Raw genomic sequence first — 16,097 nt, forward strand, 5'->3', positions numbered from 1 at the left:
CAAAACTGACCGATACTTGCTGTAATAGAGGTTTATACTCAGTGCTCTAAGGCTTCTGGGAATCAAGGAAGCCTTCTCGTAGGTGGTGACCGTCAATCTGGGATATGAATAGATGTCTAAAAAGGGCGATACCATAAAACAGCCAAAGAGAAGTGAAGGGAGGGAGGCAAGTCCGTTCTGAGCGAGTGCGCGGCAAGACCTGAGGTGTGGAGGAAGGACTGCTCATGCGGTGTGGGGACAGTGGCCGGGCTGGGTGACGATGGCTGGGTGTCTGGAAGGCAGAGGTCTGATGGGCTCCTTTCCGTGAGCCTCCTGGGAGACGAAGCTGTGAACCGCCCATGCTTCTGCATCATTATTGCCATGACTGTCTTCCAAGGCCAGAGAGAGGAGATCTGTGCGGGGACTTGTGGGTCTGAATTCCGCTGTCCTCAGCTGATAGGATTTACATCCTTGGGCCTCTGGACAGGCTGCTTGGGGTTGGTCTGGCTGTGTGGACCTCCTGTGGATTTCAGCATCTGCCAGCTAAAGCAGATACAAAGCTGAGAACTGGGCACATTAGGTGGATTTGTGACGCTCCCTGAGGACTCTGGGCACGAAAATGAATGCATGGACTTCACCTAGACATAAATACAGCCCGTCATTGGCGACGGATAGGCCCGCAGTCTCCCACTGGCGTGGGCTGCCCACATGATTGTGCGGAATTGTTTTCAGAGAAACTCTCTGGGATATCAGAAGATACGGGGCAGTGTTGGAGCCAGAGGGAGGCCGGGGATGGCTTGCCCATAGGAACCCAGGGCTGCTGCAGTGGGTGGCAGAGGGGCTTGGCGGCAGAAAACGGACTCCATTTAAGCCGGAGGTGAGTGTAGGCTGATTCGACTTCACCCACACATCGTTGCTGAGAACCTACTGCAGGCAAATCTTATTTTATTGTGCTTTGAAGATGATTGTGTTTCTTACAAATCAGAGTTTGTGGCAGCCCTTTGTGGAGCAAGTCTATCGAAACAATTTCTCCAAAAGCATTTGCTCACTTCAGTCTCTGTGTCACATTTCAGTAATTCTCACAACAGTTCAGACGTTCCTCTTATTATTGGATTTGTTATGTGACTTGAGATGACTCTGGGATGTTACTTTTGTAATTATTTTAGGGGCGCCACAAACTGCGCTCATGTAAGATGATGAACTTAAAAAAAAGATGAGCTTGATTGATAAGTTCTGGCTGCTCCACCGACTGGCCCTTCCCGCATCCCTCTCCTTCTCCTCCAAGCCTCCCAATTCCAGAGACACAGCAATATTGAAACTAAGCCAGTTAAGAGCCCTGTAGTGGCCTCCAAATATTCAAGGAAAAGGAGGAGTCATACGTCTCTCAATTTAAATCAAATGCTAGAAATGATCAAGCTTGGTGAGGAAGGCAGGCCAAAGCCATGACAGGCCCAAAGCCAGGCCTCTTGTGCCAAACGGTGAACCAGGTTGTGAAAGCCAAAGTTCTTGAAGCAGATTGAAGGGGCCACGGCAGTGAACACACGAATGACAGGAAAGCAAAACAGCCTTATTGCCGATGTGGAGAACACGGGAGTGGTCTGGACAGAAGGTCAAGCCAGCCACAGCCTTCCCTTAAGGCGGAGCCTCAGCCAGAGCAAGGCCCCGACTCTCTTCAATTCTGGGAAGAGCGAGCGAGGTGAGGAAGCTGCAGAAGGAGAGTTGGAAGCTAGCAGAGGTTGATTCATGAGGTTTAAGGGAAGACGCCATCTCTGTGACATCCAAGTGGCAGGTGAAGCAGCAGGTGCCGACGCAGAAGCTGCAGTGAGGAACCTAGAAGGCCGGGCTCAGGTGAGGAATATCGGTGTCTGCGCTGAATAGCAGGTTCTCCATGTCGATGGAGCAGCCTTCTGTTGGAAGGAGATGCCACCCAGGACTTCACAGCCAGAGAGGAGAAGTCAATGCCTGGCTTCAAAGCTTCGACTGACAGGCTGACCCTCTTGTCAAAGGCTAATGCAGTTGATGACTTTAAGTTGAAGCCAATGCCCAGCCGCCATTCCCCCCACATCCTAGGGCCCCTCAGCAGTATGCGAACTGCTCTGCCTGTGCTCTCTAAATGGAACAACAAAGCCTGGATGACAGCACAGCTCTTTACAACATGGTTTGCTGAATATTTTAAGCCCACTCTTGAGACCTACTGCTCAGAAGAAAAGATTTCAAAAAATTACTGCTCACTGGAGTTCCCATCGTGGCACATCGGAAACAAATCCGACTAGGAACCATGAGGTTGCAGGTTCAATCCCTGGCCTTGCTCAGTGGGTTAAGGATCCAGCATTGCCATGAGCTGTTGTGTAGGTTGCAGGCGCGGCTCGGATCTGGCGTTGCTGTGGCTCTGGCATAGGCGGGCAGCAATAGCCCCGATTAGACCCCTAGCCTGGGAACCTCCATACTGCCTCGGACCAAAAAAAAAAAAACCCCACAAAAACCAAAAAACAAAATATTACTTCTCACTGACAATGCACTGGGTTACCCAGGAGCTCTGACGGAGATGGGCAAAGAGATTCATGTTGTTTTCATGCCTGTCAATGCAACATCCACTCTGCAGCCCATGGATGAAGGAGCAATTTTGACTTTCAAGACTTATTATTACGGAATTCATCTCATAAGGCTATAACAGCCATCAATAGTGATTCCTCTGATGGACCTGGGTAGAGTAAACTGAAAACCTTCTGGAAAGGATTCTCCACTCTAGATGCCGTTGAGAACAACCACAGCTCATGGGAAGAAGTCAAAATACCAACATTCGCAGGAGGTTGGAAGAAGTTGATTGCAACTCTCGTGGACGACTGAGGGTTCAAGACTTCAGTGGAGCAGGTAACTGCAGATGTGGTGGAAACAGCAAGAGAACTGGAATGAGACGTGGACCCTGAAGAGGGGGCGGAATTGCTGCATCTCATGATAAAACTTGAATAGATGAGGAGCTGCTTCTTATGGATGAGCAGAGAAAGTGGTTCCTTGAGATGGAATCTCCTCCTGGAGAAGCTGCTGTGAAGATTGTTGTAATGATAACAAAGAATTTAGAATATTACATAAACTTAGATGATGGAGCGCAGAAGAGTTTGAGACGACTGACTCCAATTTTGAAAGAAATTCTATCATGGCTAAAATGCTATCAAATGGTATTACGTGCTACAGAGAAATTGTTCATGAAAGGATGAATTAACCTGTGTGGCACTGTTCACCATTTGTCTTACTTTCAGACATTGCCACAGCCACCCCGACCTTCGGCAGCCACCACCCTGATCAGTCATTGGCCATCAGCATCAAGGCAGGACCCCCCTCCAGCAAAAAGACTGTGACTCGCTGGAGGCTCAGATGATGGTGGCATTAATTTGGCAATATTTTTTAATGAAGACATATATATTGCTTCTTTAGACATGATACTATTGCACATTTAATTGTGTAAACATACCCTTTCTATGCACTAGGAAACCAAAACATTTCTACAACTCATTTCATTATGATATTCACTTTATCAACTATGTTGAAATGTCTCCAAGGAATGCTTGTTCCAGGCACTGGACAGGCTCTGATGCTATAAAAATGATCAAGACACAACCCAGCTCTAAAGGCACTCCCCATATAAATGGCCCCATTATAATGTAATATGCCAGGTCTCAGGCTCTGAGGCCAGACTCTTCCAAGTTTGAATCCTGCCTCTGCCACTTACTGTGTGGCCTTAAGCAAGTTACTGAACCTCTCTATGCTTCAGTGTCCTTATCCTCAAAACAGGGACAAAGAAAGCTCTTACCTCCCAGGGTCACTGTGACAATTAAAGGAAGTAATGTGTGAAGTGCTCGGCATGGTTGGTTTCCTAACTTGGCACGGTTGGTTTCCTAGCTATGGTCACTAAAGGTATGACTCTTTCCAGCTCAAGAGAGAAATGTCCCCACAGCAGTAGGAGCTGTGATAGTGGTGCCTGCAAACACAGAGGGGTCAGGTGGAGGGAGTGATTGAGGAGTTATTTACATTGTTTATACTCTTTTTTTTTCTTTCTTAGGGCTGAACCCATAGCATATGGAAGCTTCCAGGCTAAGGGCTGAATCAGAGCTACAGCTTCCAGCCTACACCACAGCCACATTGATGTGGGATACGAGCCATGTCTGTGGCCTACACCATAGATCACAGCAACACCAGGTCCTTAGCCCAGGCCAGGGATTGAACTCACTTCCTCATAGGTAATAGTTGGGTTCCTAACCCACTGAACCACAATGGGAACTCCTCTTCATTTATATTCTTTACTAATATTTTTCAGGCGTGTTCATCTCTGCACCTCGAGGGTGGGGCTGCACTCTCTGCTCTTCTGCTCGGACACTGGAAGGTCGTGTGCGTTACCTGCTGGCTTGTTGGTGGAGACCAACTATTCCAGTTCAGTTGCCATCAAGACACATTTCTCAATAACCCACGCATTTGTTCACCAAATGTTCAAGGGTCCCCTGGTGTCCCAGGCACTGGCGATGCTGAGATGAGCTTAGTGGTCTGCTGCCACCATTGCTGGACAGCAGTTTTAATACTAATAGTGCCGATGATAACACCCAACATTCGTGAAGTGCCTACTGTGTGCCAGGCACTGCTCTGGGATCTCCATGGCCATGACCTCATTTCACCCTCACAGAAACACCAGGAGGTGGGTATCGTGGTTGTCCCCATTTTATACCCAGGAAGCATGGGGCTCAGAGAAGTTAAGTGATTTTCCTAGAAACACAGAAGCCTGCCACCTGCCCTTTATAGCTGTTGTGTATATTTATGCTCAGAATCTTGTCATTGTCAACAAATCCTCTTGTGGCCTTCAGAAAGCCCCGTGTTGAAAACCCTTTCTGGTGTGTATTATACATCTCTGCATGGGCCAGACAACCCCCTGACTCTGGCATCTATCTTGGCTTAGCATTAGTCAGCTAGTTAGACACTTACCCAATTCCAAAGTTTGATTTGGTCAATCTTAACCCGTAAACCTGTTACCATACATACTTGAATGCAAGAAAATCCTAATTCTTTCAAAATCATTTGGTTTTAGTAAGACAGACTTCTCTTGTCTCCTTTGAGTGAGGTTTCAAACAAACAGTAATTGGTGTTTCTTTTTCTTTTTTCTTTTTTTTTGTCTTTTTGCCTTTTTTAGGGCCACTCCCATGGCATACGGAGGTTCCCAGGCTAGGGGTCTAATCGGAGCCGTAGCCACTGGCCTACGCCAGAGCCACAGCAATGCAGGATCCGAGCCACATCTGCAACCTACACCACAGCTCATGGCAACGCCGGATCGTTAACCCACTGAGCAAGGGCAGGGATTGAACCCGAAACCTCATGATTCCTAGTCGGATTCGTTAACTACTGCGCCGTAACGGGAACTCCAGTAATTGGTGTTTCTAAAGAGATATTTGCCTGGCGCATGGCACAGTCCTGGGAAATTCGAGAGCAATCTGATCTTGGGGTGGGACAGGCTTCAGGGCAAGAAGTGCTGGCTCAGGATGGAAACGAAAATAAAAACAAACCAACCAAAAATAAGTGCAGGTGGTCCCTCGTGAAGGAAGGCAGGGACAGAGGGAAAGGTGAGAGTATCTATTGAGTGCTTGCTGTGTACTGGGGCTGTGCAAGACCCCTGACAGGTGTCAAAACACCCTCCCCCCAAAAAAACAACTTTGCCACGCTCTATACAGAAGCACTTCTAGCCTAAGAAAGAAAGAAAGTAATGCTGAATAACTGTGTAATGCTATGGAGGCGTCCTGGCCTTTTAGCTGAATACAAGTTTGGTTTGCTCACCAATTTCTATTTCCTAAAGCAGGAGGTGGCACACATTTTATGTAAAGGGCAGAAGGTAAATATTTTAGGTTTTGCAGGCCATACACTTTGCTATTGAAGTATGAAAGTGGTCTCAGGTGACATAAATGAATGGGCTTGGGGCAGTGTTTCCAAAAACATTACTTTTGGATCCTGCAATTTGAACTTTATAAAATTTCCACGTGTTGTGAAAAACTCTTTAGATTTTCTTAAAAATTAAAAAAAAAATGTATCAGGGTATAGTTCTTTGACAGGGTTGTATTAGGGTCTCTTCTCTTGATTTTTAAAGAACTTCAGGAAATGTAAAACTGGGAGTTCCCGTTATGGCTCAGTGGATTAAGAGCGTCTGTGAGGATACAGGTTGGATTCCTGACCTCGCTCAGTGGGTTAAGGACCCTGGCATTGCCACAAGCTGTGGTGTGGGTCGCAGACATGGCTCAGATCCTGTGTTGCTGTGGCTGTGGTGTAGGCCAGAAGCTGCAGCTCTGATTTGACTCCTAGTCCGGGAATGTTCATATGCCCCAGGTGTGGCCCTAAAAACAAACAAACAAACAGAAACTGAAAAGCATGCCAAGTTTGCAGGACATACGAAAATAGATAACAGGCCAGGTTTAGGCTGTAGCTGGTTTGGCGACTCTTGCGATAAAGAAGAATCTAAATTGTAGCTGGGTAGAAATCATACGTGAGGATAATAAGCCTTAAAGGGAAAAAGTGAGCTTTCGAATAAATGTCTTTAACTGTGGTCATCCTAATACCTCTCGAGAAGCGGACGGTTAATCTATTAATCCAAATATTTAGGTACAATTTCCATGCTGACTGACCTGTGTTCAGATTATTGAATAAATCCAACAGCAGGTGAAACAACTTTGTTTTTCTAACCCTAATTCAGGCATGTGTGCCAATGGCACCTCGACTATGTTTGGGATTTTGATGAGATAGAGAGTTGAGCTGGAACGTGTTAGGCAGCTGCTAAGATGCACATTTGAGCCATTACCCTGCTTCTCAGCTCTGCCGGCTTCAGAAGGCGTTAGTTCATGGGAGGAAATTCGTGAGAGCCGGCGATAAATTTTTAACTCACCATGTGCACCTCATGAGCTGTTTGTACTCAAATTTACCTTTCTGTGCAGACACCAGACTATCCCACCTGCCAAACGCAGTGGGGAGACCCACTGTGAATACGTTTCTGTCATTCCCATTTCTTTACCATTTCTGAAGCATCTGCCATTTCAATACCTTGAAAACCAACAGATTTGAAGAGGATGCAGGCTGCAAAGGATAGGAAACCATTATTTATTTATTTAGTTTTGTCTTTTTAGGGCCGCAGGTGTGGCATATGGAGGTTCCCAGACAAGGAACGCCACAGCGACTCTGGATCCAAGCCACATCTGCAACCTACACCACAGCTGACAGCAACACTAGATGCTTAACCAGCTGAGTGAGGCCAGGGATGGAACCTGCATCCTCATGGATGCTAGTCAGATTTGTTTAGGAAACCATTATTAAAAGAAAAGAAAATTTCGCAGGGAGGGGTATGGAGGAAGTGAGGGTGAGGGAGGCAGGAAAAGGGGGAAACAAGCAGGAAGTGGGAAAGGAAGGAAATTTCAAGATTAACAGCATTTCTGCCTTCCTGGAAAATCTAACTGGTCTGCCTGATAGGTGAACAGCCAGCTTGAGGATCACTTAGTACACCAAATGTTCTAGTCTCCCCCAGCCACCCGATCTTTTGGTCGAACAGAGCTTTCTTTTAAGTAAACATTTAAGGCCTAATTGGATCATTGGTGTGGTGTCACAGTAATTAACGCACAGCCTGGAGTAGCTACATAAATGTCAGTCTGGGCAGCTCCAGGGCTGGGGAGTCAGGGAGAGCCTGAGGGGTCCAGCCAGTGAGACTCGTGCCCAATTGTTCTTGGTGATGAGGAAGAAATAGCAGAAATATCTCCAGGATACCTGGTGTGTTAGACAGAGGTTTTAAAAAAAATCTCAACAATGGCTGACTGGTGATTAGGGCTTTATTATTATGCTTAGTTAAGAGTAGATGAAAATGACCCCCAAAAGAGAGGGCAGTATTCTCATTGATTTTATGTCCTGTTCTGTTAAGACTGGAAGGTGGAAACCAATGTGAGCTAGTTTCAGCCTAACAAAGGGATTCACTGGAAGGCTATGGGGGTGTTTTGTTGGAACCTGAGATCAGTACTGCTCAACCTCTTGAAGGGAGTGGCCCGGGATTAGGAAAACTGGCTGTGCTCTCTCCACGTTCCTGTCTCTGTTTCCGGAAGCCACTGCCTCACTCTTTCCCCCTCTACCTAGAAGTTTTCTCCATTGCTGTGCTGGTAATGTCTAACAACCAATTTCTGGGGGTCCAGGGAAGCCTTGCTTTTGAGTGTTTGCCGATTTCCATGGTGTAAATATTTCCACTGTGGCTGTTTTGAAGCTACCAACATGAAGGCTGAGCCCAGGAGCCTGTGACTGTGCAGTGTTTCCACCATACAGATACGTGGAGGTAGATCATCTCAAGAGCAAAGATAAAATAAAACGTAACGTTATAATAGCAGTGTGAAATAATAGGACATAATGAGGAAGGGATGAGTGTTGAGTATTTATTACCTTTGTTTTAAATATAATTTGTTTACTTGTAATTATTAATTTTTAATAATGGCTGTGTTTACAATTTTGGCTTGAAAAATCTCCTATGATTTCTAATCAGCTTTTGTGAGCTGGTATGTATGACGGCACCGCTGGCTTTTCCTTACTTTAGTGCATAACCTAAAGGAGCAGTGCCCACCCCATAGCGCCTGTGCTAACTTCAGGTCCAGTTTCACATTCCTGGGAGAGAAGATCTTACTGGTTGAGTCTGTGTCAGGTGTTCTTATTTGTCCAAACAGCTCTGGCTGGAGGTGAGGTAGAAGCTCTTCTTTCCAGGAAGGGGCAGGGATTCTGAGGGTGTTGCAAGAATTTCTAGCAGTTGCTGTGTCCATGGGAAATATTCATAATGTAATGTTCAGGATTTACCATATACCAGACACTTTACATTTTCTTATTTTATCTTCAAAATTCTGTGATCTGGGCACCATTGTTCCCATTTTACAGATGAGGAAACTGAGGCCCAGGGAGGTTTTGTTACTTGCTTAAGGTCACGCAGCTAGTCAATTACAGAGCTAAAATTCATATTGAAGCCCACCCTTGCCCCAAAGCCTTCTTTCCACCAATCAGTGGTCTCTCATTCAGAGATATCCTACAAAATGGGACACTTGACCCACAGTAATTAAGTTCCTGACCCTGTAGAGGAATTGAAACAGTTGGGATGGAGGGAAAAGCAGGCAAAAGAAGAGAGGTTGAATGAGTAATGAGAGCAAAAGCATGTATTTTTTTTTTTTTACCTCCCAAACCCAATCTCTCCGTTGCTGCCTCTCTTTTTTCTTCTAATCTCTGAGGGGCAAGAGGCAGATACTGGGTTCATTGTAATTTAGGGTTTTGTTGCAGACCAGGGGGAGTTGAATAGGGATGTGGATGTTCATTTTTACCTTTTCCATTGTTTGCCTTTCCCGGTCACTTTTGTGTGTTCCTGCCCCCAGGTACTGGGCACAGTTAATTCTTCCTGCAATTAGTATTCACGGTCAGCTAAGCAGAACTAATGCAGCAAAGCGTTTTTACTTTGAAGGTTATATTACATGATTCCAAGCTCCTGCGGAAAAGGCTCTTTATGAATAAGATATTCTTGACTATCTCTAGGAATTTAATTTTCCCTTTTTTGAATTTTCAAGCCTGCCTATTGAATTCTTTAATGCGATTCCTCAGGAAGCACCCAAGCCAGACAGACAACCGGATGTAGCCAAATTGTTAGCATTAAAAAAAGTCCTTTCTTCCCTGGGGGCGCCAGTCAAAAGTACATGCCTCTGCTTGTTTAATTTTTTTTTTTATTTAAAAAAATTAAATTTCATTTTTATTTTTTGATCAATTTTTTAATGTATAGGTGATTTGCAATGTTATGTCATTTCTGCTGAACAGCAAAGTGACCCCGTCATACACACACACACACATATACACACACACGCATTCTTTTTCTCAGACTAGCTTTTATCATGTTCTATCACAAGAGATTATGATATAGTTCCCTGTGCTGCACAGTAGGACCTGCTTTTTTTTTTTTAGAGTGGTACTTGTTTCTTTTTACTGATTCCTTTGATATATGGATATGAGTACTATCAATTGCATTGGTTAAAAAAAATGCCTGTTTATTTAAAATAGATACAAGGAGGGTGCTGAGAATTCTGAGTTCTGGTCATTTCAATACTGTATTCAATTATTGCAGGTAATGTCGCAGGCCATAGGAGAAGTAAGAAATATCCTTTTAAAAAAAAAGATCCTTAAAAACTATTTTTAGAGTAGCAAAGTGACTCCTTTAGACTGAATTCATGATACCGATTAATATTTTAAAGGGTCAAAAATGCTCAGAAAATTCTCATAGCAGCTTTGGGAAAATTCTAATGCCTCCAAAGTGACAGTGTAAATCAGCAAATTTACAGGTATTTAAATGTAGTTTTGCAGGTAAACACATCCTATCTTCCAGCTGTTCAGCTTTTAGGTGCTGACAATATGATTTTGCTGTATTTTCTTTTTTATTCTCCCGATAGTTAAAATTAACATCAGAATTTCAACTGATGTGCTTCATGTTGCATGAAAAAACCAAAAAAATCTAGGAAAGAAGTAATATCTGAGTTTTTAAAAAAGATGGCTCTAATTTTTGGTTTCTGAATCTTATCATCAAATTTTATGACCAAAAATCTTTTCAAACCAAAAGATTTTTTTTCGTGTGTGTGAAATTTTATTTTTATTTTTTTACAAAATAAAATACATATATTTAAATACAATTACATTCACACAGATTATTATATCATGGATCTTAAGAAAGAGATTAAGTGACTCCCTCTGGAGAAGTGGAATGGAAAATATGCTGAGACAAATAGGAGATTTATTCTATACTTTATCCCATTTTGTATGGCTTTCATCTTTACTATTTAGTATTATCCATTACATTTCAATTTTTCTTTAAAAATAAGCATTATATTAAAATTGTGTATATTATGCAACTAAAATTTATAAAGAAGGAAACCTTATATACCGTTAAATATTTTATATAGCATAATAAAAAGAATAACTTAACTGGTAAGAATAACAAAAATAATACACCCTCTGAAAATAAGTAAAATATAAAATGCATAAATTGGTTAAAAAACGGTGTAACTATATAAATATGTCCTCACAATTTGTTACATCTCATTGATTCTTCAATAAAGGCATTACACCATTCTAGGTGATGTGATAAAAGTCATTATAGACATTACATTGTACCATGGAGAGAAATGGTTATTAATAATACAGTTGTAGAACTGTATTATTTAATTGTACAGTTGCATTATTTAATTATAATTATCATAAATTCTTTGATGGAGAGGAAATCAGAATCAGATCTAAGAAGACTTCAGCATTCCAAGAATGATGTCAAATGACCCCCTTCATGGTGGATTATGCACTTATTTACTATGAGATATATTTCTTGTTCAGAGATTCCTTGTTTGTGTATCAATTGTAGTTTTTCGGTTTGCAGTTATTCTGAAGTTTTGATGTAAGAGTCTATATGTATATGGATTGTTTTAAGGTGTTGTTCTCTTAATTGCAAGTTCATCTCCAGTGTCCCGCATTTGTACCCACCTCTTCTCATGATTTCCGATTTTGGTGGTATAATTGTGCATGGATGATTTCGTATCTTTACTGTATATATACCGTTACTGGTGAGCCTTGTAATTTGTGGAATTTTTGTTTCCTGTTGCTGTCTTTTCTTTTCTGCCTAGAGAAGTTCCTTTAGTATTTGTTGTAAGGCTGGTTTAGTGTTACTGAATTCTCTCAGCTTTTGCTTATCTGTGAAGGTTTTGATTTCTCCTTCAAATCTGAATGAGAGCCTTGCTGGGTAAAGTAATCTTGGTTGGAGGTTTTTTCCTTTCATCATGTTAAGTATGTCATGCCACTCCCTTCTGGCCTGCAGAGTTTCTGCTGAAAAATCTGCTGACAACCTTATTGGGGTCCCCTTGTATGTTACTTGTTTCTTTTCCCTAGCTGCTGTCAAGATTTTCTCTTTGTCTTTAATTTCGGTCAGTTTGATTAATATGTGTCTTGGGGTATTCCTCCTTGGGTTTATTTTATATGGTACTCGTTGTGCTTCCTGGATTTGAGTCAGTGATTCCTTCCCCATTTTAGGGAAGTTTTTGGCTATTATCTCCTGGATTATTTTTTCTGTCCCCTTCTCTCTCTCTTCTCCTTCTGGCACCCCTATAATACGGATGTTGGTGCGTTTCATGTTGTCCCAGAGTTCCCTGAGAGACTCTTCATTTGCTTTCAATCTTTTTTCTCTTTTCTGTTCTGCATCCGTACTTTCCACTCATCTGTCCTCCACCTCGCTTATTTGTTCTTCTGCCTCCTGTATTCTGCTGTTAGCTGCTTCTAGTGCGTTTTTTATTTCAGTTATTGTATTTTGCATCTCTTCTTGTTTAAGTTTTATATCTTGTATCTCTTTGGTCAGTGTGTCCTGTAAGTTATCCATCTTTGCCTCCAGTTTATTTCCAATGTCTTGCATCTTCTTCAGCATCAACAATCTTAAAATCTTTTTCCTGGAGGCTAAGAATCTCCTCATTGCTTAGCTGATTTTCTGGGGTTTTTCCTTTCTCCCTCATCTGAGTTATCGTTCTCTGTCTTTTCATTTTTATAGGTTTTTGGTGTGGTGACCTTTTTACAGATAATAAGGTTGTAGCCTCTCTTACTTCTGGTGTGTGCCCCCCCTTGTGGCCGAAGTCGGTATGGGAGCTTGCTGTAGGCTTCCTGATGGGAGGGACTGATGCTGCCCCCTGGTAGGTGGAGCTGATTCTGATCCCTCTGGTGGGTGGGGCTTAGTCTCTGGATGGGATTAGAGGCAGCTGTGTGCCTGAGGGGTCTTTAGGTAGCCTGATTACTGAGGGGCAGGTCTGTGATCCCAACTGGATTGTTGTTTGCCCGGGGGCTTCTCAGTACTGACTGGGGTGGGGCCAGATTTTCCCAAAATGGCCACCTCCAGAGAAAGGCAGCTGCTGAATATTCCCGAGAGCTTTGCCTTCAATGTCCTTACCTCACAACAAGCCACATTCACCCCTGTTTTCCCAGGATGTCCTCCAAGAACTGCAGTCAGGTTTGACCCAGATTCCTATGGAGACCTCGCTCTGCCCTGGGACCCAGTGCACGTGACAGTCCGTGTGCGCCTTTTAAGAATGGGGTCTCCGTTTCCCCCAGTCCCGTGGAGCTCCTGCGCACAAGCCCCACTGGCCTTCAATGCGAGATGCTCCCGGGGCTCTCTCTCCCAGTGCCAGATCCCGGCACGTGAGGGTTTGATGTGGGGCTCAGAAATCTCACTCCTGTAGGTGAGTTTCTGTGAACCAGTTAGTTTCGTCTGTGGGGCTTCCCACCGGGAGGTATGGGGTTGTTTATATCACAAAATTGCCCCTCCTACCTCTTGATGTGGCCCCCTGTTTTTCTTCTGGAGTAGGGTATCTTTTTTAAGGTTTCCGGTCCATTTGGGTGGAGATTGCTCAGCTTTTAGTTGTGAATTTTGTTGTTTTTAGGAGAGAAGTTGAGCTCCAGTCCTTCTATTCTGCCATCTTAATCCTCTCTCCAAAAGATTTTAACTTATTTTTAAATATACATTTCTGGATTTCCCACCATGGCACAGTGGGTTAAGAATCTGACTGCAGTGACTCTGGTTGCTGTGGAGGTGCAGGTTCCTGGCTGGTGCAGTAGGTTAAAAGATCCAGCATTGCTGCAGCTGCAGACTAGATCATAGCCGTGACTGGGACTCAGTCCTTGGCATGGGAACTTCCATGTGCTGCAGGTGCAGGGATAACATTCTAAAAATTTTTAAAAAAAAGTACATTTCTTCTTTTGTTAACAGTGAATCTTATGTCCATAAGATTGTTTTTTCCATTTTGCTTTGGCCACTAGGAAGCTCTGAGCCCAAACTGACATCTTCCAGCAATGTAGAGGGGTGTATGAACCCAGTTCCTCTCTATGTCACTCCCCCACTTAACTTTTTCTCTCTTAATTGATAAATTTGTGTTTGTGGATTTCTACAAGCCACATACCTCTTTCTTCCACCTCTAAAAAAATAAAAGAGGTATTCAAAGTATGAATACAAAAAATTTTCTTATTGAGAAAATGAGATGCCACAGAGAAGTCGTTTCCTCTTTTTCTGCTGGGGTTGAGATCTCCTACCTGGGTGTCTCTGCTTCATTTACATCTTGCCCCAGGATCTCGACCAGAGCTGGACCCTCTAGTGCCCAGTGGGAGAGCAGTACAGAATTAAAGCCAGATGATATGGTGGCTGAGAAGGGCTTACAAGCAGGTCCAGGAAGCGCATTCCCAAAGGGCTCTTAAACTTAATGAGAGGAAGCAATTCTGGTATTTGTGAGTGAGGTCTTCTTGGGGTCAAGGCTCTGGAGCATGGCCTTGGCACGTGCTCCATGGGCCTTTCAGGCTGGGTGGGGGTTCTGCCCCCAGCCTGGAGATCATCATCTGCAGACCCTCTTGTGATAAAATCTGCTGTTTCCATCTCTATTTACATATGTACAAACAATTATTTATTTACTTATTTAATTTTTTCCTTTTTAGGGCCACACCTGTGGTATATGGAAGTTCCCAGGCTAGGGGTGGAAATGGAGCTGCATCTGCTGGCCTACACCACAGCCACAGCAATACCAGATCTGAGCTGCATCTGCCACCTGTGCCGCAGCTTGCAGCAACACCAGATCCTTAACCCACTGAGCGAGTCCAAGGATCGAACCAGCATCCTCATGGATACTAGTTGTATTCTTTTTTTTTTTTTTTTTTTTGTCGTATTTAGGGCTGCACCTGCAGCACCTGGAGGTTCCCAGGCTAGGGGTTGAATCAGAGCTGCAGCTGCCAGCCTACACCACAGCCATAGCAACTCGGGATCTGAACCACATCTTTGACCTACACCACAGCTCACCACAGTGCTGGATCCTTAACCCACTGAGCGAGGCCTGGGATTGAACCTGCATCCTCATGGATGCTAGTCAGTTTCCTTTCCTGCTGAGCCACAATGGGAACTCTTCTATTTGGGTTCTTAACCTGATGAGCCACAGTGGGAACTCTGCTAGTTGGGTTCTTAACCTGCTGAGCCACAGGGGGAACTCCCGTATACATTTTAACTGATCCTGCTCCTTGACTCCCCAGTTCCCCACCAGTTTTCCTGTGGAGGTGGCTCCCTGCCAGAACCTCCAGAGACCATATTCCCTGGGAGGAGATACGCTCGGATGCTGCCCTGCCCTGTTCCTGCAGGGCCCTTGCTTCAGGGGAGGAGCGGGTTGGGGAGCCTCCTTTAAAACACGTACTTTTCCTAGAGGATTCACTGTGGAAAACTCCAGCTGCCTCTGGAGGGAAAAGTAAAGTGGGGTTTTCACTCTTAAAATCTATTTAGTTAATTAGGCCCCTAAACAAACAGACAAACATATAAAATGCAAGGCGATTTTTTGGCTGATTGAAGTAAAGCCTCTATTTTCTTGACCACACCAAATGGTCATGGCTTTTTTTCCTTCCTACAAATGCTTCAGACCTGTTATCCTGTCTATCAGCTGTTCATTTCTTAAAAAAAAAAAAAAAAAAGTCAGTTGGGTTTCTTCTCCAAATGTGTGCTTAGGACAGCAGAAATTTCTGACGAGTCAAGTGCAGGTGATTAAAGCTTGCAATGTAAATCAGTTAACATCTGTAATTTCCCTTGTTCTCAGATGCTATTAGTTATTTAAAGGGTAAAAAAGGATGTTTTACTTAATTTTTTTGAATCTTACTAGGTACCCGTAGCTTAACTTAATGATTTGTATAAGTGATAGTAATTGCTGGGACTACAGTTGAGTATTATTAGCTATAAAATGAACGTGGTTATATGTCCAACAGAACTAGCAAGGGACAGAAATGCAGTTGTATCCAAGAGAAAATAATTACAGCAATAATCAGTGTAATTCATGATAATGGCTGAATTGAATTTCACACCATAGCTCCAAGCACTTACATTTAATGAATGTAGTTTGTGCTTGTTTACTAAAAAGGTTTTTAGCAGAAAATCGATAATGTAACTTCAGTGTTTCTAATTGCAAATGCAATTATTTTTTTTAAAGTAGTGGTTCAATAAGGATTTTGTAGAGAAAATTGAGGTATGTGAGTGCTGCAAATGCTGGCGCTTTAATTAGTCTACCTGT

The 16,097-nt window shown here is 43.4% G+C and overlaps 1 pseudogene; it reads left to right on the forward strand.

Moving 5' to 3' along the window:
• The first annotated feature begins 259 nt into the window (after window positions 1–259).
• Window positions 260–16,097, forward strand: part of LOC125117014 (tigger transposable element-derived protein 1-like) — a 53,218-nt pseudogene continuing 37,380 nt past the window's right edge.

This window comes from Phacochoerus africanus, chromosome 15 (genome assembly GCF_016906955.1).
Source record: "Phacochoerus africanus isolate WHEZ1 chromosome 15, ROS_Pafr_v1, whole genome shotgun sequence".
Classification (NCBI taxonomy): domain Eukaryota; kingdom Metazoa; phylum Chordata; class Mammalia; order Artiodactyla; family Suidae; genus Phacochoerus; species Phacochoerus africanus.